A 20,427-nucleotide genomic window follows, 5' to 3' on the forward strand; every position below is an offset into this window, starting at 1 on the left:
TTTGGCTTGCCTAGTTGGCAGCTTCATAATTTGAACACATCCTGCTGTGAGTCGAAAAGCTGACCGGAGTGTTTTGAAGAGCAGATCGTAAGGATTGTAGTTTCTAGCGCCAGCCGTACTTGTATGTAAACCCCATGTTCTTCTCATCTAATGGTCACACTTAGTGACTGCTTTTCTCTCAGATGACTGATTTTGAAGCATATATAATTAAATGTTTTAATATCCCATATCTGTTTTGAACGTTTACATTTCCTCAAAGCTTACCTTTGTGGGCAGTAACTTGTATCATTATTCATCTCACTTGCTGGGGAAGTTTGAGCCATGAGATGCAAACATCATGCCTGGGCTGTCCCACCAAACAATGGGGAGAAGCTGAGAATGTATTTTCCTGAGGAGTTGAAGGAATCAAATCATGGGGATTTAGTATTGGCCTGGAATTTGAGTTCCTGAAAATGTATTTTGAAAGTCAAAAATAAAAATTCTGAGATGAGTAATTTTATAGAGGAATTCTAAGAATCTTTGGCTTTATCCTAGGTGTTGCTCATGACTAATGAGGTGTTCCATTGTGAACTTGGATAAGGTAACTCCCAAAAGCGCTTTCATGCAACAGGGTGAGAAGGAGGCCATATCATTCTGTAGTATCAGATTTGGGAAATAGAAACAGAATTACTCCCAGAGCTAGGATTTGTCTGTCATTTACTACTAAGTAAGCTCAAAGGCCCAATTCTCTTTCTCTTCTTGGTAAAACCAATGCAAAAGGCAGAAGAAAATTAGCTATTTCTTACTGAATTCAGACAGTTCTAGAAATAATCCAAATGTTCAAATGATTTCTTTGGCTTGTGGTATGCACATTGGTTGTCTTCACAAGTTAATTCATTGGGTTATAGTCCAAATCCTTCCTCTTTTCCATTGTTCAGAAAAACAAAATGATACCTTCTCAAAAGTACTTGGGAGATCAGAGACCTGGAGCGATCCTCTGTTGGTGAGCAAGCGTTCATGTAGCTTTACGCAAATCTCAAAAGTGAAAAGTATAGTTTTCAATAAAAACCATTTGCCATTATCTAAGACAGAGTCAAATTTTTTGTTACAACATAAAAAGTATTGATTACATATGTAAGAACTCTTCAAAACAATTTGTTTTAATGTCATTGATTTTCTAAAGAGTAGAGATAGTTTTGGAGTTCAATTTCATATCAAAGGGGAAAAGCTCCAAAAGCAGCTTCACTTTCTTCAGCAATAACTATAATTAGAAGGAATCTAGTGTACACATCTAAATATTTCAACTTTAAGGTATGCAGACTTTCAGGCCACAATCACATAAGTTTATTTGATTTTAATTTTCTCAAAATATCTACTAGGGGAAATCCTCTTTGTTCTCTGAAGCATTAAGAGAATACATACTTGGGGGGCTGGCCCCAAGGTTGAATGGTTGGGTTCCCGCTCCGCTTCAGCAGCCCAGGGTTTCGCTGGTTTGGATCCTGGGTGCGGATCTGTTACTGCTCATCGGGCCATGCTGGGGCGGCGTCCCACAGGCCATGGCTAGAAGGACCCACAACTAAAAATGTACAACTATGGGCGGGGGCGCTTTGGAGAGAAAAAGAAAAAAAAAGAGCATACTTGGATCTTTCTAAATTTAGAGTGAACTACATCATCTATTGTGATAGAGTAAAATTCTATTTACTCTTACTTTCTTCATCTTAGACAGTTATGAGCTATCACAGGAAGTGAATGAAGGGTCTCAAAGAGAATGGAAACTTTTCCCTCAGTGGAGACTGAGGGAATGACCAAAGCTAAGACACGAAAACCCACTCTGGAAATAATCTTTTCTACTTTGGTAATGACAATGATAGCAATGATGCTGATGATGCAGATGATAACAGCAGTTGTGGTAGCAGCAACAGTGATTAAGCTTACCCAAGCTTGTGATGTGTATCAGGCGTGGTGCTAAGTATTTAACATGACTCGTTTACTCTTGGCCATCATCTGTCTATGAGGTCTGCTCACACACAAGAACACTCAGGTGAGCACAACGTAGCCGAGAACCCACTTTGAGGACTCTGTGGCCGTACTACAAAGTGGCTTACTATAGTAACAAAAAATCTTTAATATCTCTTATTTCATCGTAAACATATAGTCTAATTTTACGTTCTATTTCATAAGATATACCTTTATTTTACTATTAAAATAATATTTTAAATAACTTAATAGAAAATTTATATGCCCTATAATCGATATTCTTTATCCGATATTTGAACTTCACTTTCATTGAAGCAGTCTTGCTACATAAAGCAAAATACTATCAGAGATTTTTTAAAAATATGTTAAATCAACTTAATGAGCTAACCATTACCATTAAGATGAACAATGAATTAATTCCCCTTATTCAAGACTTTTGTCCTCTATCTTTTCTTCTACCCCTGAAAATTTCCCCATGAGTTCAAAAAGTTTTGATCAGCACCTTCCACAGCTTAATCCTACCAAGTAACCAGAGGCTAACCTGGCAATAAAGGAGTTTGAGGCCACAGTTCATTGTCTTCTCCAAGGTACCTCCTGGAGGCCGTGTGCTGAATGAGTCCATCTGGTTAATTCCTCTCTCAGTCCCTGTAAGCAAGGAGTCATCCTGGACACGAAGCGATTTTGGTCATTCTGACATTCTTCTTTTATTTCCCTCAGTGTAAATCACCAGAAGAAAAGTGAGTCCAATTTTAAGGTTCGTTGTCTTCATTTACATACTCACAAAGGTAAGTCTTCATGGCCACCCGGCATAGCCCAGCAAAGGAAATATGCAGACATTGCTTGAGGTGAAATTTCTTGGGAGTCTCTAACATCAAAATACTTTTTCTTCAAACCTTTGAATAAAAGTGACATTCTGAAAAGACTCAACATGTTCCATTGACTTCGTGTATCCCAGCACTTCACTACAACGTCTTGAAGTTTCTACTATGCAAATTAATGAGCCTTAGACCAAAGTTAGTTCAGGAAATTGTTGAAGACAGCTGGATATAGAAATGGAAACACTAGGATAATTCGTGGAATAAGAGCACTTATATTGTTGAGCTACTTCCTCCCAGGACTTGAGGCAAACCCAGGAGCATAATGAAATGCGGCTCTGAGAGATGGCCTTGAAGCCTTCCATTTTCTTGCTACTGGTGCAGTTTTGGTGACCAGGAAGATCTTATGCTATGCTGTATTATTGTCATAATGAATTTACTGCTTCCAGAGATAAATTGGACAATAATTAGGTGAGGTGACAGCTCCTAAAGTGCTTTTGAAAAGGATAACTCTATCAGAGAACAGGAGAGGGAAAGATGGAGTGGGGGGACTTCGAAGAACATGGCCCGCATGTTCGGGGCCAAGGACCTCTCAGTCAGGTCACAGCAGAAGGAACCTCCAAAAATGAGAACTATTGCCGTTTTACCATGATAACTTTACCTTATTCTGAGACATTCACGGCATTCTTGGTGAGTTAAAACTTTTCTCCATTACCATGGGGAAGAAGGAGAAAAAGTGACACCAAGGAAGATAGAGGTAATGTGACCTGAAGGCTCCCGTGGCCCTTGATCAATTTTGTAAGCAAAGCTAGAGCAGGAAAATCTATCTATCTGTCCAGTCTCTCTTTTCTCCTCGCTCTTCCTCCCTCTGACGGACAGTGGCGAAGTACACACTCCAAGAACACTGCCTGGGCAGCCCTGCCACAGGATCCATTAGAACTAGGTCTGCTGGTAGAGGGCCATTATTCCTGTCACTGTGCTGTGGTTCTGGCACCTCTATCTTTTGAACTTTATGAGTAACGAATAAGCCCTGCACAACATGGCTTAGTGGCCAATAGCAGAATAGACTTGAGTAAACAAAGATTTTGAAACATTTCAAGGATGTCATGTAGAAAAATTACCTCAAACCCTTACATTCTCTTCTATACATGATGAAGAGTATCATGCAAAATTGACCCCAAGATAGATTTCTCTAGATGACAGATGAAGTGTAGAGTTACTGCATACTGACAGAAAGAAATTCTTTAGAAATATTTAAATAACTCCATAACAACCTTGGAGTGGTTGATACCTCTAAAAAGAATTGAAATGGAAGAGCAAGCTTATCAGCTGCATAGTGTTAAGGACGGCCTTCCATTGCTCTGGCTCTGTGGGGAATATCAGAGGAAATTATATATCTTCAATTGGGATGGTATGTTTTTTCCAATGTACTATTAGTTATGAAAACACTCAGAATGTGTCCATTCACGTGCCAATAAGAATATTACCTCTCTGGCAGTTATAATATGATCTCTTAAGAATTATATCTATCCTATATAGCTATTTATCAACTTCCAGATATAATTTAATAAATGTTGGGTTGACCCAAATACTTAACACTTCGCAGTGAGCATAGGTCAAGTGGCATTTGTCAATTAGGAAAGCTTCAGTTCTCCAACAGACCCCCTTCTCTGGGAAATTCCCAACATGGAATTTAAATTTCCGTGTCCTGTTCAATGGCATTACAAAAACACGTAGGACTGTTAAGCTTCTTTCAAGAGTTCATAATGAATTTATTGTACAGTTGTACTGCCAAATGTAGAGAGGTAACTGATAGACCAAAGAAGTCCCTAGATCAGAATCTAATTTATAGAGTGTTCCAAAAGGACAATCCCCGCGTAGGGTAAATAAGCCAAGGCTTCTAAGACACACTGGAGCCACTCAATCACTTGGCTAACTCTCCTCCACAGTGAATAAATTCTGTGACTTTCAAGATCGCACGGGCTCTTTGTGTGACTTCCATCCCCGTGCCTGCACCTGCACTTCTGTTGTGCTTGGATGACAGAGCAGACAGCTCGGACTCAAGTCATCAAGAGCTCTGTGCAATTTAGACTTCTCTTGTTTTCTTTTCTACTCAGTTTTGTTTGGCCTCAGTGACCCAGATGTAGTGTAACACCAAGCTTATATATTTTAATAACACTCAGTACACTGGAAGAATAACCCACCTCAGTTTGACTCTTAATAACTTTTTACGAATTTGGATAATCTCTGATCATTGCTCATTATCCTCAAAGTTAGTGAACAGAAACTATTATAGCCTCTGTTACAGCACTAGCTTTCAAATCTAAAGTGCTGTCCAGCCATGTCTCCGTCTATCCATCCGTCCATCATAGATTAGGTGTAATGGGTTTTACCAAAATGTAGAAAATAGTTGAAGAGAGTGTGATTCTTACTCAAGTAAGCAGAATAAGAAATTGCATTCCTTTATTTTCTTTAAAGGCTTCATCCTGTCACGCTGGAAGATAATTCAGCTTCAGTCATTACTAGGCTCCCCTGTGCAAAGCTGTGCAAAGGTCCTGGAGTTTTATATACACTCCAATGTATCACAGAAGTCCTTTGGGTCACTGCTGGTCATTTTTCCACACTGGTCATTGATAAGACACTGATGGTTATAGCCTAAATGAACCCAACAGGGCTGGGCACTCTGATCCTGCTATTCCACCGTTTGGCATGGACGTTTTGGGGAAGCTCTTGTGGCTCAAAACTCTCAGTGTGGGGCTGGCCCTGTGGCCAAGTGGTTAAGTTCGCGTGCTCCACTTCAGCTGCCCAGGGTTTTGCTGGTTCAGATCCTGGGCGCGGACATGGCATGGCTCGTCAGACCACGCTGAGGTGGCGTCCCACATGCCACAACTAGAAGGGCCCACAACTAAAATGCACAACTATGTACTAGGCAGGGCTTTGGGGAGAAAAAACCCAAAGAAAAAAAACATTGGCAACAGTTGTTAGCTCAGGTGCCAATCTTTAGGTGAAAAACAAAAAAACTCTCAGTGTACTATGCAGCATTGCTCACAAGTGTTCTGTCTCACACGGGTTCTGCCAGGGAACAAATTGCACTTCCCCTGCACTCCACAGACTTCCATGTTTTTCCCAGTCTAGAAGGATCGCTTTCTCTACTTTCCACTCCTCCAGGATACTGTTTGCTGGCTCAAACTTTAGGAAAGTGAAGCCACAAAAGGAAGCATCAAGCAGGCAACTTGTGCTTTTTGCCTTACGTCATCAATCACAATCCCAAAAGGAGGAGAGAGATGCCAGAATCCCCAGAAAATTCCCCAACTTTTGTGCCGATTAGACCATCCTTGCAATAATCTTCGTGGCCAGGCAAATGTTTTGCACCCAGCTGGCCTAAGCATGAATTAGCTGCCCTGTGGAAAGGAGATGGAATTAACCTGACTGATTTACCAACTAGGGTGCGCTCCCGGCGTTTGGAGGTAAGCCCATCCAAACTGAATAGCTACTACAGAAGAGAAGGTGGGGAGAGAGTCTTAACGTATTTCATTACACAGTTTAACAGACTGTTTTCACCCCTAAACCTCATATTATTTTCTGGTACTCTGTAAACAGAATAATTAAATACCGATTTCAAGTTTGGTGGTTGTCCTAGGGCGCTAAATGAAGTGCAGGAGACAGCCAACTAAGAAATCAAAGATTCTATTAGTACTAACCTCTCCATTACTGACCAGGCACAGTTCATTTATCTGCCATTCACTGGGCACCCTGTATGTACCAAGTTCTGTGCTGGGCACAGAAAATACAAAAATAGAGTAAACGGTCCCTGCCCTCAAAGACCCCAAGGCTGCATTCTTCTCAGTGATGCCTCATATTTGGCATATCTATGGAAAATATTTCCTACACGCCTCTGTGTGCCTCTTACAATTGAAGCAAATAAAAATGTTAAGTGGTAAATTTAAAGAGTAGGAAGTCTTTAAAAGCTTGCATGAACATTCCCGGTATAACTTCTGGCAAATGGACTCTCAAATGCCTTGATTCCCAATTCTTAAGAACCTAACGTCATTACAACCGCTCTGACCCCTTCTGGAAAAATTCAAAGGGTCCTCTCTCAGTCCCCATCTTTGATTCCTCCTGCAGATTTGGCTCTTGGACCCATCAGATCTTCTTGAAATTTCTCTTCTCTTGGCTTGGATTCCACTTCTCTCCACTGTTTGAACTTCCCCTTTGTTTTGACTCTAGCTCTTCTATTCTCTTTACTGATACCTCCTCCCTCCTTCCCCCACAACTCTGGTTCCGCCTTCCATGCTGGCTTTGTACCCTGTTGTATCTGAGCCCATCTGTTCATCTTTCTGTAAACTCCTGACCTTGATGAGCTCGCCTAATTTAGATTCCCAGTGCTACTCTCCTCTGCAGGGTTTCAAAGATCATCTCTTCAGAAAGTTCCTAAATGAAGATCACATTTCCTGACTTTTGCCTAGACTCCTTATTTCCTGGGTGCCAAGAGGACGTCACCATAGCTCTCACCACTTGATAATTTTGAATAAATCCTTCCACCTTCTACGTCTCAATGTCCCTCCACTATAGAATCAGGTGGTTGGACCAGATGATCTCAAAAGTTTCAAGCAATTCCAAAGATTACATGCTAATTCATTTCCAAATTTGAATTGATCTCCCTCTACATCAAGGCACTTATTCTTATCTAACTCTCCACATTTTGTCCCATTTGATTTTGCACTCATTCGTATCTTTTAAATCATCTTTCACCAACTTTTTCTCTCTTTAAAAGTGTCTTTCCTTCGGATTCCTAGTGCTGCTGTCCTCTGCCACCTCAGCTGCCCTCTAATTTAGTCTCCTTTTCCTCTTTTCTTTGTTTTTTATTTTTAAGATTTTATTTTTCGTTTTTCTCCCCAAAGCCCCCTGGTACATAGTTGTATATTTTTAGTTGTGGGTCCTTCTAGTTGTGGCATGTGGGACGCCACCTCAGCATGGCTTGATGAGCAGTGCCATGTCCACACCCAGGATCCAAACCAGTGAATCCCTGGGCCGCCGAAGCAGAGCGCACAAACTTAACCACTCAACCACGGGGCTGGCTCCTCCTTTTTCCTCTTAACATAAGCCTTTATGCCTTTCCTAAAAGAGTATTTTTTTTTAATGAAATCTTTTTTTTGAAGATTTGGCACCTGAGCTAACGTCTGTTGCCAATCTTCTTTATTTTTCCTTCTTCTTCTTCTCCCCAGAGCCCCCCAGTACATAGTTGTAGATTCTAGTTGTAGGTCCTTCTGGTCATGCTATGTGGGATGCCACCTCAGCATGGCTTGATGAGTGGTGACATGTCGGCGCCCAAGGATCCAAACCGGCAAAACCCTGGGCTGCCCAAGCAGAGCGCACGAACTTAACCACTCTGCCACAGGGCCAGCCCGCTAAAACAGTATTTTTGTCGTGCCACTTCCTGTATAAAAATCTGCAATGCTTTTATTTTCGATATCAACTTTCATCCAAGTAGATCTAATAGATGAAAAGAGTGTGTGCTTACCCCTTACAAGACATCTGGGAGCCTAGTCCAAGGAGTTCTGCAAGTGCAAGTATTCTCTTAAAAGGTTTTAAAGTGGATTTTTCAGTTTACTTCAAAACATATCCATGTAATAGCCATGATGTAAGGACAATGTTTGGCGGTGGGGGATGCTGAAGTGGTTGGATGTTTGGTCTCCGTAGACAGACTTGTATTTGAATGCCACTCCTCTCCTTACCAGCTGGGTGGCCTTGAACAGATGAAATCTCTTTGGTCCTTGATTATCCCCATCTGCCAAATGAGGATAATAACAGAACCTGTAATATAATATTGTTATGAGGATTAAGTAGTGAATGTAAAGTGCTCAGCATGGCTCCTGGCCCATGGTAAGCACTTGGTTATATATTTTGGACTCCACACTTAACCACTTGGGGTTAAATTCTGTTTCCATCCTTTGCTAGCTATGTGAACTTGGGCAAGTCTCTTAACATATCTGAGTTCCCTCCTCTGGAGGTAATGATAATACTTACTTCATAGGACTGCCATAGGGATAAATAAAGGAATCAGAGGGGGATTTATCATGAAACTAATGAAGCTTAATTCTCAGTGCCTCGCACTTCCACAGGCTCCTTCCAAGACCTCAAGACTTAGTAGGGTGGTGTGGGACAGCTAGAAATCGATTCTCATGGTTATATATTTTTATCAAATTTATAAAAATAAGATGTTTTATCCACACTTGGTTAAGACTGATGGTTCCTTCTCCTCCAGCTTTGCCTCCATGACAGTTCCCCTCTGGCTGGGTGAGGTTAGAGTGGCCCATGGCACTTCAGAGATGTAACTAAGTGAGGCTGAGTTGGGAATTCATTTAGTCTAGGTTCATGGGGATTTTTTTCCTCTGGTTTCACAGCACTTTCTGTATAGTTAAGTTATTGCTAGCTGTCCCTAGTGTAGAAATGATTTCCAGGAATACTGAGACCCCAGCCTGTGCCATGACAAAACATTGCAAGGCCAGAGGTCACGATATGGGCATGCTCTATAGTGCCTAGTGCTGAAGTTTGTGGATAATGATGGAGAAACCAGGTTTGAAATGTGCAGAACCAGAAGCCAATCCATGAAAATTATAGAAAATTAAAAGAAAAATTTTTTTCATTTTTGATGCATATGTCATATTCAATAAATCTCTAATACAACACTTTAACTGGAAGTTGGAAAGGCATTTTGGAATGTTTCAATAAAGTAAGTGAAAAATTATAAACTTCTCATTTGGTCATATCTTTTGCTATCTTTAAATTTACTTGTTAAAGAACTAAGTGAAAAAAAATTCAGATAAAAATTAATGAAACATGAAACAAAAGTGTTAAAGTGAGTGAAGAAATCAATATAAATTATTCTGAGGTTGAGAAGCAAATTATAATAAAAATACTTTAGATCATTTCAAAAGCTGCAAATAATTAAAGGGAAGAGACAAGGTTTGAATATAATAATAAATAGGCCCTTTTATTGTTTGATAATCAAATTCATGAAGAGAAGTGAATCATATACACAGTGAAAAAAGATTTACACTTCTTGGTGATTGGATGGGAAACACCAACAGTGACAGAGATAATATAAAACACACTCATAACCACTCTTACAACCAAAGACACTGATAAAAACGCGCTAGTCATCAATTTAATGAATATGATCACTCCCTTTGAGCACACTAACACACACATATAACTTGTAACTCTCTGAAGTCCTACATTTTATAATTTTTTTTTAAAAGTGGGGCTTTTACCAGACTTGACAAAAGATCTGAATATCTCTATCACTTCACCAATGAGTTGTGAAGCTACAAAATACTTTTCTAAACTGTTAGTGATAAAAACAAATTTCAAGTAACCATGCTAAAGGAAAGTTTAAATTATCTTTCTCTTTATGGAAAGCCATATCTCTAAATCTCTGGCATAGGAAATGACAGTCAAAAGGAGGGCACCGACAAATGAGGCAGCAAAGTGATTACAGAAGTGTGTCCAGCATGTTGCATATTTTTTCCTGGATTTGGGGATTTTTGTGGTTTCATTAGCTTTTTAAGATTTGTTTTGAGATATAGTTTATATACTGCAAAATGCCCTTACCTGTACTTTCAGCTATTTAAAATTTATAATTTATTTTTCTCATTCTGAATGAATTCTCACTTTCATACCTAATTTTGTGTCTTAATTTTCTATTCTTTTTCCTGCAGTTGCCTTCCCTCCCCCAAAACCTGGATGCACCAGGGCACTTTTTGGGGGAGTGCCTGGCACGTAGGAAGCTCTTGCTCAGGGCTCACTGTGATTGCTGTCCTCACGTTTTACCTCTCTTGGCAGTGGGTGAAATCGTGCACCAAGAGATGGGGGCATTCAGGTTTGGGAGTGACGGTTTCACTTATCAAACTCGAATCCCCTTGCTCAGAGTTCCAAGCCTCCATTTTTCCCGTTCTGGGCTCCCTCTAATGCAAACACGTGCTGTGGTCCTCAGGCTGTGTCCTTGGTTCTATTCTGCTTGTTTTCATTTCACTGCTGACACTTGACCTTTGTATCAATTAGGAAAAAATTAATTAATATGAGAATATAGTATGCATATATGTATATTTTCATGAAAAAATGTTTAAAAATCTCAACTCAAGCATATGCTCAACTATGTAAAATAAAAGTAAATTTACATACAGAAAACATACATCTACACACAATTTTACTAATGACTAGCTCCGAATGGTCTGTGGTTATTATTTTACTCTTTACATATTTCTGTATATTCCAAGAGTTCTATAGTTAACATTTATCCAGAAAAAAATACTTAAAATTAAATAGATCAGATATATTTTATTTAGTTATTTTTAAAGAGGAAAAAGTGCCTTGAATAAAATGTGCTCTTATTAAGACTTTCCAATGGGCCATTCTTATGAACCTGGTGTTCTAATTGGAGCTTAAAGGCAGGAACCTGGCATTCCTGTGATCTACTCTCAGAAATGGTATTAACTTCTTCAGTAGTCTGAAGCTCTTCATTAACCTTTTAGCTCACCCTTTGTAAAGAGAGGATAATGGCCACTCCTGGGGAATTACAATGGCAAATTAGCTTAGGTTGTAAAGTGTTTTAAAGATGAGTCCCTGTATTAAATTGCTTCGTAATTTCTGGTATTATTTAAAGAAATAATGAGGATAGTAATTAATTATCTTAACTGTCTATGTTTCCATGGGAAAGAAAATAGAGCTTTTTAATAAGGTATAGAGAAAGAGCTTGGAATGGAGGCAAATGGCTTGAGCAATGAAAGCAGGCACGTTTGAAAATAAAAGTCAGGTGAAACAGGAGAGCGTGTGTCCTTTCTCCAGGACCCACACAGTTGGTTCTTTTTAAAATTTTATTTATTTATGTATTTTTGAGGCTGAGTGGGAGTCAGAGAATCTGGGAAGAGAGGAAAGGCAATATTCTTTGTAATATTAATTAAAATATGAATAGGATAAGGGAAAAACACTGGAAAACTGAGAAATCGTTTTAATGAAAACCTCCTCCATGTGAGGGTAGCAAACTGGCAGCGTAATGTCACTTTCATAAGCATCTTTCTGCTCATCAAAAATAAATTCTCCAAACCTGACTCAACTTGGTGGGAGGTGATGTTACTCTTGTAATTTCTGAGGGTTAAGAACTTAATGGACTAGATTGAAATACTGATTAAAGTCAAACAGTTTTGAAATAACTTCTAGATGCAAACGGTACCAGCTTTTATCATTATAAATCATTTGCTTGTAGCAAATCAAAATGTATCAGAAGAAAAAAACATGTTTTTCGCATCAAGTATAGACAAAGAAAACAATATTATGGAATTGGGGAGGGGGAGGGTTAGCATTTTCCCTAAGGGTGGAAGGGCCTTCTTAAATACTGACGAAAGGCCCATTTAATTGCTTAAGAAAGTAGATTATGTCTTTGATTTCTTTTGAGGAACGCAAGTACGAAATCAGTAGTGAACATGTGGTTTGTGTTGAGTTCATGTCCACGCAATTCGTTCCAGGTCTTGTATCTCCAACTGTCCTGTTCCTATCAACGCCAGACTGTGAAGGAAAAAAAGAGTCATGACGCTCCATCTTTCAGAAGCAGAATGCAGTACGTAGGACGTTATTATGACCTTGCCCATGCCCTGCAGTGACTCCACTTCCTCGCCATAATCCTCATCCCTCCTGGTGTCTCAAGGGGACTTCCCTCATGCTGAGCTGTGGAAGTAGAAGAGCTGTCAAGGCAATTTTCATAAAATAGGATGTCACCTTCCAGACCTAAACCCTGAGACTCAGCCAAGAACTGGTCCAGCAGTTTTACCTACTCTCACCTGCACCCAAGGAAACTTGCTGCCCATTATAAGGGCTTAGCGAGGTTTTGTCTTGCAACTTCTGGCTCTAATTTTCTTCTTTTGAACATTAGCTTAAACCTTCCAGGAGTTCCTTCCAGGTTTACAATTTTCTTGACCTTACTTTACTTGTTTTGTCATTTTAATGAGCAATGAGTGGAAACATAACCCAGTGTTAGGAAGTATTATTCACATATTTGCTGAAGATATTATTTACATTGCTCTTTTAGATATAGCAGAAATGACACAATTTTTCAAAAGTCACAAACCTGTAGCTTCCGTTATGTTGTGAGAGAAGTGCACATAGGATCTCCACCTCTGTTTTAAGAATACAAATAAGATACTCCTTCTCTGATTTTCTCTATCAGTAAGGTCCCAATCACTAAAATAAAAGGCAAAGGTAAGCATGGGAGAAAAGTTTGATTCCAATATTTCCTATGGTTCTTGCTACGGAATGCTTTCTCCCCGGGGTATACATTTTTGGCCAGTTGGTCAATAAAGAGAAAGTTATTATTGTATAATGAATATTAACAACAGTAAAGGATTAAGTGTTGTGAGATATTAGGATGCAGTATGATGTGTATTTTAATAACCTAACATCTTTCACAGCTTGGCATTTATACTAAGGATCTTAGCCTTCTGAGATTTCTGTCTTATCTTTCTCAGAGTATTTTTCAAAAGCAAATAAATTTGAATAGCAAGTTAAAACTGAATTGAACTCTGGAAATTCTTCACACTTTTTTTTTTTTAATCACTAACTCTCATTTACTAGTAGACTCCCTAAGAAATTTGTTGGGAGGTTAAGGAATATAATGGTTCAGTTGCCTGAATAAAATCCAGAGAGAGAGGGCATTAGGAGCCCTTGGTTTCAACACTGGCTCTCTCAGTTGAAGAGGAGAAAGCTTGCTTTCGCTGGCTCAAAGACGCAATCTTTAGACTCTCCCCTCCAGCTTATTATTTCTCTTAATGTCGTTATCACATATTCATATAAATGTAGTCCATTGGCCATAGATACTAAAAGGGCAAGAGAGTTGAGATTCTGGGCTTTTCATTTAATTCAGCTTCAAGAAACACCTTATAAAGCCAGACATTAAGTATTGTGTCTTATCTATCCTGAGCACACTTGTCAAAAGTGTTGACCCAAAGTTTGGAAGCCATATGCTTCTTCTACTTGTCTTCTGCAAAAGGATTAGCGTATGCCCATCACACTTATCCACACCTAAGTAAAGCCAACCTTTCCGAGGGAAAATTGCACATTGTTTTACATTTGTCATTTTCATTTCATATTTACTTAAGTGGGTTATTGTGGGCTATTAGCACTTGCCCGTATCTCCACTGAGTTCCAGTCCATCACATTCATCTCCCCTTCCCTGGATAAGCTGTAGCGGACCAACCATGAGTAAAGTGATGATCTGCCCATGATTGAAGTCCTCTAGATTTTTCTGAAGAAAACAGTATGAATCACTTTGGAGAGAGTACAGCACTATCACAATCATACATTCTTAATTGAAATACAACTCTTAACCATCAATAGTCTCCCAGTGATTTACCTTATAGTTAGAAGTGTTCTTAGGGTAACAACATTTTGGGAAATAATAAGAATAACTAACATTTTTTGAACAGTTAGTATATACTAGGCTCTCACTCTTTATTTTATATTCATCATCTTATATACTTTCCACAACAACCTTAATAAGTACAATTCAGGGTAAATATTTTAACTTTCCACTTGTTAACCAAGGTTTGCTACAAAGTAAGACAATAATATGGAAACTCCAAACAATAACAAGGTATTTCAGGCAAAACACCTATTTTGTATTTTACTGAGTTATGTAAATCTAGCTAAAATGAATCGTTTTCTATGTAGACGTATGTGCACACATTTATGAGTGTTTGAATCATCCAGGTAATTGCTCTGGTTCAATTTTTTGTATCTGGATAGTTTTTCTAAGTGATCCAAAATTTCTTGCGTTTGTAAAGATCAATGAGAAAGTCCATGTGGGAATTTAACCAGAGTTTCACTAGTAAGCGCTCAATAAATATTAGCTTCTATCATTGCTGTTGTTTTGTTATTCATTCTTTCATTTATTCAATAGTATTTATTGAGTGCCTTCTATGTACCAGATACTGTTCTAGGCAATAAGGAGTCAAATACGGCAGAAAGCGAAATAAACAAAACCCCCTGTCTGGCCATGAATAAGGGGAGAAGATTTTGTAAGACAGGACTAGGCTGAAACTGAGTTTTACAATAGTAGCAATTTCTGAATAATGCTTGTTGATATTTCTTATTACTATATTCTGCTTGTGGGTGCTATGAGTATTTTGAGAAGATGTCTGTAATTTTAACCAATTTGACAGTCATTTTAAAAATGTTACTCTCTTTCTTATTCGTTTGGCTGTATTTATAGAGCACCTACTCTATGTTAGCTATTCCTCTAAAAGAGTAACTAAGAGGGCTTTAACACTGAACAATGCTGAAACTTGCATTCATAATTTTTAAATACAGACAAATTATTCATAGAGACACAATTAAAGGAGAGTAAGGGGGAAGTATCCAAAACATCAATACCAACCATCTATAACCAAAGACAGAGATGATGACAGCTTTTCACACTTGTCACCTATCATGAGTGGAATGGTAGCATAGACCAGATATTTGCCCATCCAAGAATTGTTAGGAGTCAAGTTGGACTCTTGGGGAATTTGTGATGCTGCCTTCTTTTGAACCGTTGAGCAATGCCTCTTGACCCCCATCCTTCTGTTTCTTAAAGGAGTAAAGGTCAGAAATGGTATCTTACAGATTCAGACAAAGACTCTGAGCCTAAATATCTTGATTTATGACTTTGTGGGCTTGAGGTGAGGAAAGAGGTGTGTTAGATGCAAGGAGAACTTACAAAGGGGGACTAGGAGAGGAAGCAGTGTGCAGAGCCAGGCCTGCTTGGGAATGGGCACCAAGTGGTGACTGGTGGTGAGGGGGCAGACTCATTGGGCGACACCTACACAGGACTGTCCCCACAAGGGAAAATGATGAATGAAAGAGTTCTGGACAAATGAACTCTTCATCCATTTTTGTTCTTAGAGGAACATTTTTCTTTTGTTTAAATTTTTTCGGAGTGATAAATTTGTATGTGTTTTTATACAAAGACACTAAAATCTAATGGTTTTAAATCTCATGGTTTAAAGAAAAAATGTAAAATTCAACTATGAGAATAGCCCTTGATTAGGGACGGGAAAGGAAAGAATCTTTTTTAAAATAAAATTCCTCATCCTTTTAAACTCTGACCAAAGATAATGTTAGGCTTTAAATATGTGGAGCCATCTGAGAAACTGTATACATGTTCCAGTAACTTATGCAAGGAAACGTGGCTATGGACTTCCTTTTGGGAGATGTGTGAAATGTATTTGAGTCTGTTAATCTGAACAGAAGTGCAATATTTAAAGGGAGTAAGTGTTCTTTTTGATAACCTTCTTAAATGTTAACAAATATCATACATAAATATCATATTGTATCTGTAAGTCAGTCTCTGGCTTTGTAGACAGCAGAGTCAAAAACTTTAAGAAGCAAATTCCAGGTTAGAGTGATTTCTTTCTCGGAGATGTCTATAACCTTCATTTACGAAAGATTGTGCAATATCTACATAAATATAAAAATACTTATAATCAAAATGCTATTTATACATGGCAATGGATTGTCTGTAGTAGAAATAGAGTAACGATACCATGTTCACATCTCAGCAGCTGTTTTAATATTAAAACCACTTGTACATCAAGAAGGAGATGTGGTCTGATGAATCAAGGAAGGCTTCAAGGTTTGGATGGAAAAGACAAATGGAGAGAGTGTTCCAGATTGCTGGATTTAGATAAGCAAAGACAAGAAGAAAAGAACGAAGACTTGCATAACTATGAGAAGACGCGCCTAAAGGAAAACAGGAGAAGAAATGGCAAGTGGGTTGTTTAGAACCATTTTTAGAACGGCTGTGCCTCCAGTCATATTAATGCATGAATCCTTAAAGGTTATTAATATTTGGCATTTATAATTAGTGTTTGTAATAGTTTCACTTAAGAAGGATGGATTGAATGAGCACTTACCATTTGTTGAATAAAAAGATTGATATAACAGATGAGTTTACCTTTGCAATTAATTTTCCCCAACATTCATACACTCGAATGTGTGCAAGCTATCTTTTCCTCAGGTTCTGGGAAGTTCGTTGAATTATCACTGAATGTGAAAGCAATGTACGGTTCTGGAAAACCTGTGCTTTCTAGGGAAAATAACCTAGATTGGTACATTGTGATGTGAGCCATAAGAAGAACACTTGAGGTGGATGTTTAGATGCCAATCCTTTAAGTTAAATACCATATTTACTGAAATTGCTTCCTATTGCCTGGAGGGGAAATGACAGAGAATTTAAAGTGATAAAATCTTGTGTAAATCTGGTTTACATTATCTAAGGTAATGAACGATTTACTTCTGAAAGATCATTCACATTTGCTCACCGTAGAATCAAGCATAACAAAAACCTTAACCAATGCTTTTTTACATTACCAAGCAAAATTTATTTTATTGAAGTAAATATAGAATAACACATATCTATAAAAAAATTATTCTCTGGAGTGTACCACTTCACCCAGGGATTGTCTAGGTGAGCAATGTCTCTAGCTGAATAATAAGAAATAGTTGATTGTGCTTTTCCAGGAGAGGCTGCAAGTTCGTGTTCTAACACTCTTCGTGACAAAACCTGTTTGAAGACTAGGAGAAGAAAAAGCAAGAAAAATTAGTAGCTTTGCATGTAGTTAATAGAATTGTCAATCACTATTAGGTCATCTCTTTACCAATGCAGAATGGAAGTGAATTTTAAAATCCTTACACATGACACGTATTGTAAGGTTTTAATTAGCAAAGAAAATTAACTTCAAAATTGTCTTCAGCAAGTTCAGTATACCATTAACCATAAACTTGAAAATAGATATTGACAATCATTTTTCAAAGTCTACTTGACACCTTTCATGGGTGCTGTGATTTGTACAATTTAATATTGAAATAAAATATGTTTACTGAAAATTAAGGTATTTGAATAAAAGTCTATGCATTTTTACACTTTTAGTCCTTCAAATAATGGGTGACTTTTACTCCATTCCAAAATATCAATACATATTTACTTGGTTAGTAAAACTGAAATGCTGAGTTGTATATTTGCACATGTGAGAGTATATATTTTATTCTATTTTTTTATGAACTTCTTTGAATCCAGGGCGAATGATTTAAGAAAGCCAGCTTGAAGGAATATTGGCATCTTGGGCAACCAGCTGAGAGGACAGAACTCCACTTGTGTGATGTTGGCAAGGAAGCACCTCTCAGTTTTCTCTGCGAAAGTAAAGAGTAGGGGCAGGCAGATGGGGTGGGATGTGTGGTGGGGGCAGGATTCAAGGAAAGAGCAATCCTGAGCCACAGTTAGATCATGGGAGCTGGACCCACACTCCATACTTGCGGAACCCATCGCCTTTTCTTACTGCTTTCACCCAGTTTCTCTGGCACCTTGCAATTCCTGGGGAAATTTATTTTCAGAATCTGTTTGATTCAGAATGCAGATTTTTTTCCTAAGAAAACACTGACAACCTGTCCAGCCTTCAGTAAGAGTTTCACACAACTTCCTGAATTTGACATCAAAATTTGCCTTCTTTGTTACAAGGGTTGAGGGCTGTAGGAACACTGGCAGACACTCGTATGAGTCTTGGCTTGGTTTCTCTAGATTTAGAACTTAATGTGGATTTATTAAGTTCACAAGCTTAGAGATGGGCTTGAAGGATTTAGCAAAGAGATGAAAGACAGAAACCATAGTATTCTGACAATGTTTATTAAAAATCCATCAATGTTACATTTATTACATGAGAAATGTAGTTCATATTTGAGTTAAATCCATTCTCAAATCTTCATTACCAGATTAGCTCCACAAAGATATTGCATTTTACAAATTCCAAGAGATTAAAAGGGAGCTATCAGACTGGAGAAAGAAATGCAATATAACTTGACACTCGTTTTTCATAGGGGATCAGATTTTCAAAGGGATCTTTTTGATTAAGTATCATTAGGGTTAGGCTCAATATCAGGATCCATATTACTAGTCACAGTATTATGGTCTGAAAGAGTTAATTTGTGTTTGAAATGCAAAGAGTTTATTGGTAGGGCCTGAGAAGTGCTCGCTAATGTGCTTTAAAATCTTCCTTATTATATCATTTTTACTACATTCTTTTGAGACAGGTGATTATGGCTGTCAATTATACTTAAGTATGGAAGGCAAGGGTAGCAGAAAATTGTGGCACTTTATTACGGCAGACCTAGCAAACTAATACAATGAGTAAAAAATGTGAAATCAAGAAATAAAAGTTTACAGATTCCAGCAACACAATAGAGTTACTAATTTTTAGAATTGGAAGATATTTTAGAGATTAACTGTCCCAATTCCCTTCTTCTGCAACTGATGAAATTGAGTTACAGGGCGAACTCTGTAGTACATACGAGGTAGTGTTTGAATAGACAGGCCCATTCCATAAGACTCCCATTCCTGGTCCTCTTCTCTCAGTTGCTTGTCATGTTTGGAGAGAAAGTACCTATGATCAAAGTCCATAAAGACTATAAGTAAAATAGACAATATTGATGTGTGTATCTGATATTCAAATCAGATAAAGATCATTTTTGTGGGAAGATCAAGGAATGCATCAAAGAGGAAGTAGGGGGTGTGTGTGTGTTTTGTTTTAATTTTTGGGTTCAAAGGATCAGCAAAATTGGTAGGCAGAGTGGTGAACGGAGGACATTTCAGGTAAAGACAGTAGGAGCACTCTGGGTGGCGTCATGAACACACCAGGTATGTTTGGAAAAAGGTGAGAGATCAGTTTAATTGCTGGATAGGGTTCCTACGAGGTTTAGTAGTAAACAAAACTGGAAAGGTGGCAGAGGATCTGCCGCCGAGAGTCAGAGCGCGGGGAAGGAAGGCCATGCTGCATGGAGAGCGCCATTAGACCTTGTCTCAGAGCGCGGGGAAGGAAGGCCATGCTGCATGGAGAGCGCCATTAGACCTTGTCTCAGAGCGCGGGGAAGGAAGGCCATGCTGCGTGGAGAGCGCCATTAGACCTTGTCTCAGAGCGCGGGGAAGGAAGGCCATGCTGCGTGGAGAGCGCCATTAGACCTTGTCTCAGAGCGCGGGGAAGGAAGGCCATGCTGCGTGGAGAGCGCCATTAGACCTTGTCTCAGAGCGCGGGGAAGGAAGGCCATGCTGCGTGGAGAGCGCCATTAGACCTTGTCTCAGAGCGCGGGGAAGGAAGGCCATGCTGCGTGGAGAGCGCCATTAGACCTTGTCTCAGAGCGCGGGGAAGGAAGGCCATGCTGCATGGAGAGCGCCATTAGACCTTGTCTCAGAGCGCGGGGAAGGAAGGCCATGCTGCATGGAGAGCGCCATTAGACCTTGTCGCAGAGCGCGGGGAAGGAAGGCCATGCTGCATGGAGAGCGCCATTAGACCTTGTCTCAGAGCGCGGGGAAGGAAGGCCATGCTGCATGGAGAGCGCCATTAGACCTTGTCTCAGAGCGCGGGGAAGGAAGGCCATGCTGCATGGAGAGCGCCATTAGACCTTGTCGGGTGAGGGAATTTGCTTTGATTTTGAGCCCAGGTATCCCATCTCTCAGGATTCATTACTCTGCTCCTTGGCAGGAGGTACTTGTCCATGGGTAATTCAGATTTGGTTGTAACAGCATCTGGGAACTACTATAATTTTCTGCGTGCTCTTGATTCCTTGAACTTGTTTATTT

Source organism: Equus caballus, chromosome 2, assembly GCF_041296265.1.
Source record: "Equus caballus isolate H_3958 breed thoroughbred chromosome 2, TB-T2T, whole genome shotgun sequence".
Lineage (NCBI taxonomy): Eukaryota > Metazoa > Chordata > Mammalia > Perissodactyla > Equidae > Equus > Equus caballus.